The sequence below is a fragment of the Ambystoma mexicanum genome, chromosome 13, assembly GCF_040938575.1.
Source record: "Ambystoma mexicanum isolate Mex_15411 chromosome 13, UKY_AmexF1_1, whole genome shotgun sequence".
Taxonomy (NCBI): domain Eukaryota; kingdom Metazoa; phylum Chordata; class Amphibia; order Caudata; family Ambystomatidae; genus Ambystoma; species Ambystoma mexicanum.
This window is the reverse complement of record NC_090938.1, coordinates 755864925-755871783: the sequence shown is the minus strand read 5'-3', so window position 1 is coordinate 755871783 and position 6859 is coordinate 755864925.

The following is a 6859-nucleotide window of genomic DNA, read 5'->3' as shown; positions in this document are numbered from 1 at the left end:
TTCCAAGGCCTTTGCAATAATGACCGTAGCGAGAAATCACAATAAAACTCTAGTAAACCAACACATACCAAACCAATACAATATATATACAAATACAAATGCGTCTAAAGCGTTAGATGCACGAAATGTGTAGTCCACCTAGAAGGGGAGAAAAACAGGCAGTGCGAAATAATGATTAGACCCAATCCGCCTTCAGAGGCACCTAACTAAAAGGAAGTCCAAGCCCTACGAAGAGTGGAGCCTTGTGCTCAAAAGTACCTGCACACGCTGGTGCCACCGGGCAGAAAGGGGAGTCTCTTCGAGGGAATCAGGCAGTTCAGTTTGGTGCACAAATGAAGAAGAACAGAGTTTCGCGACTCAAGCGCAGCCTCCACTGTGGGCAGAAGCGGAGCGCGAGTACGGAAAGGCGTGCTGTTTGACACAGTGGGGAAAAGCTATGGGCTCCTGCAGGAGGGCGACCAGTTCCTAGCTATGCTACTCACCGGTCCCCGATGCAAGCAGACCCAGGCTTCTCCGCGTCAGTTTCAGTGCTGGCAGGTTCAGGGGAGCAGGGGACGTCTCGTCGTCGTGTAGATTCTGCAGCAGCAGAGTTGAGTTAAAGATGTCCCAAACGAAGTGGACCCGCACAGTTTGTTACCACAGCAGTGCAACGGAGCGGCCGTGTGTATCTCAGCCAAATGTACACTACTCACTTCAGACCTGGGAATGCCAAGTGTACGAATTGTGTGAGAGTGACAAGGACTTGAAATACAACACAACCTGGCGGCGGTTACAGAGCAAGACTTCTGGGTAGGCTGGTCAGTCTGCTGGATGGCCCAGAGACACTTCCGAAGGCTTACGTGCAGGAGATGGTGAAGATGCCGAGAATAGCTGTTCCCGCTATTCCAAGGGTCGAAGTACCAGTACAGGCCCTCTGGTTCGATCAGAGGTAGAAAGGGTTTCACAAAGCGACAGCAGTGCAGAGGAGCAGTTCTTCAGCGGGTCACCAGCGATTCCTCGGTTCAGCCTCGTGGTTGCAGGATACTTGGCTCCTGTATTTCTTTGTTCGTGAGAACTCAGGAGATAGACATGGTAGTGGAGTTTCCAGCCCCCTCTTATCCACGGTTCCCTTCGCGCCAAAACGGAGGGGACCCAATGGGAGATCCGCTCATAAAACACTCACACCATACGTGGACCTACCACGGACCACGGTGGTCCCAGGCATTCACACCACCCTAGACTCTCTGGCACCCAGGATGTGTATTGGGACCAGGCATCCCAGCCCACATCCTGGAGGCACACACAAGGCCTGTAGAAGCCCGCGAAAGCATCTGTCTTTCGCGGGAAAGTACATGCCCAAATAAGGAAGGCCCCGGGTCGGCTCGACCTGGGGAAGGTGAAGGGGGCAAGACAGTCAGCGGACAGGACAAAGGAGCCGCGTGGTCTGGCCATTTTGGGAGCCAGGCCACCATTTTGGGCTAAGCGCGAGAAACACGCTTAAAACGCCAAAAGGAGCTCAAAACACAAGAAACGATCGCTGCCACCATTCCCGTCCGTGATTCACTTGCACCGATCAGTTACAATCCAAAAAGAGTATCTAGGGCCTGTAGAAGACTAGAGACCCAAGAGAGCAGTAACTTAGCTTACAGGGCCCTCTTGTGTCATGTTGCACGAAAGCCGCAACATGATAAAGAAACTACGGAAAACAGCGTTTCCTGGTACTGAATGTTTTAAGGGCATGTCAGTTTCCCTGTAAGAATGGAGCGAAAGCCCAGAGGAGTGCGGCAGAAGGCTGTACTTCTCTGGCAAAGTCTAGATCATGGTGAAAACAACAGCAAAAAGTTTAGGGGTTGCCACATGGAAGGAAAATTTCCCACAATTAAGAAATCTTTCCTAACACCAATACACTTCAAAACCAAATTCTAAGGTTTTAAGACAGTTTGAGCTCCCCTAAAATAGGAGCCAAATGGCAGTTCAGTACTAAGGAGGAAAAGGCACAAGGTAAGTAAAATAGATCATATATACATTTTAGATAGTGAAAATAGTTTTGGTTCACCAGAGGAGTTCAATTCAAGTCAATAGGCCAGGCCAAAGTCAATGGGCTAGTGTTCTGGATAGGCAAGAGCAGGTCTGGTATGAAACGGTAAAGTCTTTGCGAAAGTTCTTAGAAGTAGTTTAGGCGAAAAAGAATCATATGTCGGGTCACAAGCTGATTAGGCCTGCAAGTTGGGAAAGTTTCACAAACTTTCACGAGAGAGTGGCATTCTCTCAATCGGTTTGGAACAGTACCTTTTAAATGAAGAAACAAATGCTGCTGAAGTCATGGTTACTGGCAGGTCCTGCAGATCTCGCTGTTCCTGAGCCTCAGGCGTGGGGACAAGAGGGAGGACGTTGGGGGACTCCGGCACTGCACGGGATCATTGAAGAAAGCAAACAAGATGGAGTCACTTCAGTTCCAGTAGCTGTAGATTCAAGAACACAAACTGGCGTCCCTCTCCCTGATTAATCCTAACCAGGCTTGAGAATGGTATCCAGGTGTCTTATGAGTTGGTTGGACCCACTAACTCAAAGGAAGAAGCCGTCCTTGAAGGATCTTCTCTGTCGAATGGAGCTTGGCAATTCAGACCTGCAGCAGGGCTTCACTGGGCAAACCAACGGTCCAGGAGTTGCAAGAGCTGTCCTCTACCAGCTCGTCTTTGGTTCCTTCGTTCCAGTGGTCGACTCTACCTTCCAGTCCTGGAGACTCGCCTTTTAAACAGTTTTCTCCCATTCATTCCAGCCTAGCTGTCACTTACCCAGCAGGGAAAGGTGACACCAAGATTCTGCAGGCAGTTTGGGTTGTTCCAAGAAACCTATGGGCTTTGCAGTGAAATATTTACTCCTGTTGCACACCGTACATGATTGGACATAACGTTTGATGTCTTGTTATGTGGGTTGCCACCAGAAAGATTGGTTAATGAGTCCCATGGTAGCTGGGATTCCTTCATGTCCAGTCAAAAGGGTATCATGTCCCCACAAGAGGATTTGAAGTTGGAGGGAAGAAACAGGAATAAACAAACTGTTATCAAAGAAAAGAAGACACTCCTTTCTCTTGAGCAGGGAATTAACCTGGGAGGAGAGAGAAGGCAAATTCTGTAAAGTAGCTTCCTTAACTTCTCGAAGAAGAGAAGAAACAGCAAGCACAAACTTGTCTTCCTTCAACAGGTGTTCCCTCTTAAGGACCGTATTGTGGTAAACTGAAGGACTCTGGCACAGGCTGTCAGCAACAGTATTCTTACTTCCTGGTATGTAAGTGATAAAGAAGTCACATTGGGCAAAAAAGGCCCATCTGACCTGTCTTGAATTATAGCACTCCATTTCTTATTTCTAATATGTGATGGATTATGGCATTTTTTATCAACATCAAAATATTTAGTTTTGGGAAAGAAAACTTCCTTTTGACAACAAGCCGCTACATATTCTGTCAGCCGTGACATTTCTTCCTTTAAGGAAGACAAACTGCGACCCTCCCTACGGAGTCCTCCTGTCCCCCTGGGGCCCTTTTCTCAGCTAATACCACCCTGTGGGACAGGATCAGGTAGGGGCTGCCTTTCCCTGGCCACCTGGGAGGACTCTGCAGGATTCATCACAGTAGTCTTTTGCATCCGGTTTCCAGGTTATTGAACATGCAACTGATATAGCCCTCTCAACGTCCTGAGAGATCGAAACAACTAAGGAGGTAATTCATAGAATTCAGCGCACAAGTGGCGCACGTGGCTGGCGCACAGTGTGCGCGTGCGAATCCCTGCGCCAGCCGCGTGCGCCAAAACCCATTTCCGCGCACAGCGTATTCATGGATTCCAGCCACCAAAACCAGCCGTGGCGCACAGTGGCGCAGCGACCCTGCAGCAGCGCCAGTTACACCCCCAAGAACGCCTCCCGCGCAGGGAAAAGCCATCAACATACCCAATCCAGCGCAAAGGGCTGCGCTAACCCTGTACCAGCACAGCAAGCGGGCTACGTGTATCACTGGGGTGCGCGGGAAGTACCTCACGCGATTGGCCCCGTGCGAGCAGGGTACGCGTATTTCAGGGGTGCGCGGGAAGTTCCACACGCGATTCCATCAGGGTACGTGTATTTCGGGGTGCGCGTGAAGTTCCACACGCGATATCAGCAGGGTACATGTATTTCAGGGTGCAGGGGAAGTTACACACTCGATTCCAGCACGGTACGTGTATTTCAGGGGTGCGCGGGAAGTTCCACACGTGAATAGCCTGGGCGCGTGTATTTCAGGGGTGCGTGTGAAGTTCCACACGCGAATAGCCTGGGCGCGTGTATTTCAGGGGTGCGCGTGAAGTTCCACACGCGAATAGCCTGGGCGCGTGTATTTCAGGGGTGCGCGGGAAGTTCCACACGCGAATAGCCTGGGCGCGTGTATTTGAGGGGTGCGCGGGAAGTTCCACACGCGAATAGCCTGGGCGCGTGTATTTCAGGGGTGCGCGGGAAGTTCCACACGCGAATAGCCTGGCCGCGTGTATTTCAGGGGTGCGCGGGAAGTTCCACACGCGAATAGCCTGGGCGCGTGTATTTCAGGGGTGCGTGGGAAGTTTTACACGCGATTTCAGCAGGGTACGTGTATATCAGGGGTGCGCGGGAAGTTTTAAACGCGATTTCAGCAGGGTACGTGTATTTCAGGGGTGCGCGGGAAGTTTTACACGCGATTTCAGCAGGGTACGTGTATTTCAGGGGTGCGCGGGAAGTTTTACACGCGATTTCAGCAGGGTACGTGTATTTCAGGGGTTCGCGGGAAGTTTTACACGCGATTTCAGCAGGGTATGTGTATTTCAGGGGTGTGCGGGAAGTTTTACACGCGATTTCAGCAGGGTACGTGTATTTCAGGGGTGCGCGGGAAGATTTACACGCGATTTCAGCAGGGTACGTGTATTTCAGGGGTGCGCGGGAAGTTTTACACGCGATTTCAGCAGGGTACGTGTATTTCAGGGGTGCCGGGGAGTCCTACATGTGATTTGACAGTGTGGGTCCTCCCAGGTGTTCCCTGTACACCCTCCACGGCCCCTGCAGGTAGCCCACACCACAGGGGACTACCCTGCATCCCTGGTCATGTCCCGCAGGCAGCCCACCCAACATGGGCATGCCCCCCAGCAAAGGCACATGTCTCCTTGAACTAATGAACACCAACTCATGTCCCCCACCACCCCTACCCCCCAGCACTGTGGGGCACCTGCCAGCAGGCCCCCACCCATGTCCAACTCATGTCCCCCACCACCCCCACCCCCCAGCACTGTGGGGCACCTGCCAGCAGGCCCCCACCCATGTCCAACTCATGTCCCCCACCACCCCCACCCCCCAGCACTGTGGGGCACCTGCCAGCAGGCCCCCACCCATGTCCAACTCATGTCCCCCACCACCCCCACCCCCAGCACTGTGGGGCACCTGCCAGCAGGCCCCCACCCATGTCCAACTCATGTCCCCCACCACCCCCACCCCCCAGCACTGTGGGGCACCTGCCAGCAGGCCCCCGCCCATGTCCAACTCATGTCCCCCACCACCCCCACCCCCCAGCATTGCGGGGCACCCTCCACCAGGCCCTCGCCCATGTCCCATCCATGCCCCCCTGCACCTGGGTCCCAACAATCCCCAATCATGTCCGTAATGGCCATCCTCCCCTGCCAAAAGGCCCAACCAACTATCACATCCACCCACATATCAAAGGCAATTACATGTTACACACCCAATGTAAATAATGCAAATGAACACATGTCTGTCACACACAATGGCTGCAAGTGAATGTTAAAACACCCAACATGACATGCATGAAAGTAATGAGATGATACGACACATTGAAGGATGAAAATAAAAATGTATTGAAAATCAACTAGAATGGAAATGAAATTAGAAAAACCACAAAGCAAAACAACAAAAAGAAGATGAATGTCCATGAAAAAAATCCAAAAAATCAAAAAATCCATAGAAGAACTATTTACAAGACAATCCCGGGTCCATGAGCCCAACCAAATGAAACCTAACTATGTGAACTAACTAAAAACTGAACTATATACAAAAAAGTGGCGCATTGTCCAATCGCAACCAAATAAAAAAAAATAATTTAAAGGAACCTACCAATAACTATATAACTATATACAATGGCAGCGGGCAAGTCCTGCGGCTCACTCTGTGATGTTGCTGGCCAGGGCATCATCGAACTCCATGTCGATGTCCTGGAGGCGGGACTCTGTCCTGGCCCCGAGGTCTCGCAGGGATAACCCCATGTTCACCTCAAACTCCCTGCGAGCTTCCTCGAGGCACTCAGCCCGCCTCAACGCCCGACGCATGGAGAACTCCGCCCTGACCATGGTGAGCCGCTCCTCTTCCGCCCGCTGCCGCTCCGCACCTATCCGCTGGACCAACTGCTCCCACACGGAAGACACTACCAGGGTTCTCCTGCCCTCCGGCCGATGCCTGCCCCTCTGATCTTGATGGCCCCGAGCCATGATGCCTCCCACGTCGAGGCTGCTGCTGCCTCCGACGCCACTGCCTCTGCCAGCACGACGGCATCCAGGATGATGGAAACCACCGACGCCGTCGTGCACGTGCCCTGCCCGATGATGCCGTCACATCCTCCATCTGCTGGGGTCCAGTTGCTGTGTTGTCCACCCCTGCTGGACCTCTGACTCCCGACTGTGGCAGGGATGGGATCCCCACCGAGCTGGCTGCATTGGTCAGGGCACATCCACAGGGGGCCCTGGTGGCATCTGGGCCGGAAGACGGCAAGGAGAACGACTGGCGTATAGTCTCCACAGAGGAGGAGAGGGCCGCCAGATTGGCCGACACATGCAGGAAACCCCCGAACATGGCCGATCCCAATTGGGCCACGTCAGCA